Source organism: Austrofundulus limnaeus, unplaced genomic scaffold (genome assembly GCF_001266775.1).
Source record: "Austrofundulus limnaeus strain Quisiro unplaced genomic scaffold, Austrofundulus_limnaeus-1.0 Scaffold1315, whole genome shotgun sequence".
In the NCBI taxonomy this organism is placed as follows: domain Eukaryota; kingdom Metazoa; phylum Chordata; class Actinopteri; order Cyprinodontiformes; family Rivulidae; genus Austrofundulus; species Austrofundulus limnaeus.
In genome coordinates this window covers 43356-45600 of record NW_013953717.1, presented here as the reverse complement: position 1 = coordinate 45600, position 2245 = coordinate 43356, and positions in this window count along the sequence as shown.

Here is a 2245-nt window from a genome sequence, read left to right as displayed (position 1 = left end):
AACCCCCCCCCCCCCCAATTAATTTCACAAATATGTAATTTTAAGTAATGCCAAACTTCCAAGAGAAAGCAACTACATTATTTTTATAGGCAAAATAATGCATTTATGTCTTTTGAAAATTAGTTATCCCCCCTCTTATCTGCCTATGGTTCAGTCCATTGTGACGGTCGGAGCTGCTCCAGAGTCAAGCTACAAAGAGCACAGATATAAAGCCTTTATAAATCTGTAATCGTGTTTCCATCCAGTTGTAGAGTGAATTTCCATCGAACTTTTCAAAATTCGCAAAAAATTAAATAAATAAAAATTTGAATCTAGACTTTTTCCATCTAATTTCCCTCTCAACTGTTTGATGCAAATAAACGAGGCTACACAACACATGATTACGTCAGACGAGGCTACGCAACGCATGATTACGTCAGACGAGGCTACACAACGCATGATTACGTCAGACGAGGCTATGCAACGCATGATTACGTCAGACGAGGCTACGCAACGTGTGATTACGTCAGAGAGGCTACACAACGCATGATTACGTCAGACGAAGCTATGCAACGCATGATTACGTCAGACGAGGCTACGCAACGTGTGATTACGTCGGACAAGGCTACGCAATGTGTGATTAAGTCAGACGAGGCTACGCAACGCGTGATTACATCAGACGTCGGCGACAAGCTTTGCGGTAGTAAACAGAAAGTGAAACTTGCTAACTAGCAGAGGCTAATCATCTTGGGACAATGCAGCGATTTTTTTTCGTGAATGCCTTGCTATTGGGAAAGTTGTAATTATTCTATCTATTCAGCAAGTACAGGCTATGTTTATCGCTGCCAGGAGACGTAGGGAAATAAACGCAATGTTAAACTATGGAGCAGAAAGGCATGTGCAACTACGCCGGGACGAGGCAGGAAAGTGGAAACAGCTGAACGTCACTTGAGATAAATATGCACTACGTCAGAATTTATTGGACAAAYGTGTTTCCATCTCCCGTTTTGAGCATTAACTACTTTGCGAATCATCCAAAAACCACCTGAAGCGATCGTAAAAACTTTTTAGCAAATTGAGGATTTTTTTTTTCGAATTTTGCTGTTTCCATCCGAATTTTTTTTCGCATTTTTAATGCGACACTTCTGAATGCGCATCAAAAAGCCTTGTAGGAAACACGGTTTGTGAGAGAAACAAGGAGGCATAAATAACATGTCCGATTTTTTTTTCGTGAGGTGACTGACTCAAGCGGGACTGTGTGTGTGTGAGCGTGCGTCACATTGTGTGCATTGGATTTTGTGTGTGCGCTGTTTTTTGGTGCCATTAAAAACCCCTTCTTGTAGTTTATAGGGTGATACATTTTTGGAAAATAAGCTTATGTTGCAAGTCACATAACCGTGTGACCCGGGTGTTAAAGTAAGTATTAAAAGATGAAATAATTGTTGCTGTTTAAATGCAGAAATTTGTTTGATGTATCTTAGTTTTTGAAACTGGACTACAGAACTTGATCAACTAGTTAATGGTTTATCTTAATTTCATTTTACAACAGTACATTTGACTGCGAACTTAGGTGGACCTCCCGCCCCCCAAAAAAATACTCCTAAAAATTTCCCTGTTTGATGACGCCCCCCAATAATGAGATGGGATTTTCGCCCCTGCCTGTACCAGTTTTAACTCGAGCTATCAGCTGGAAGGCAGATATTTGTTGTTGTTCATGAGCCAGCAGTTTGCCTGTCTTATCTCCTTGTTCTTAAATTGTGGATCTCAATCTGGGTAAAAGTTCTGTGCTATGATAAGATTATTATTGGTTTGCAAAGACATTCGTTCTTTATGAATATCTGACTGATTTAGTTGTGTACAGAGAAGGTAAAAACACAATCCTCTCCATTAACCTGACTGGTTTATCTCCACGAGATTTTCTGTGATGAAACCTATAATATGTCCCTCTTCATTACCACAACACAGAAATTATCCTGGGACAAACAAACTGATTTATTTGAAGGAAAAGTTGGTAAAGTCAGGAATGAATGCTCATAAGACTGAAGCAGGGTCATATTTTTAGTCTGAAACTGATAAAGCAGCCTGTTAACTGCACTGCAAAAAGAGATTTTTAAGAAAGTAAAATAAAACTTGTTTATGGACATTATTTCTTATTTTTTGTCTAAAAAGAAAAAAATATCTTTAACAAGCAAGTTTTGCACAAGAATATTAAGCTTATTTTAADAACATATGTCTAACATTTTCTTAATAAAATATTTCAGTTAAT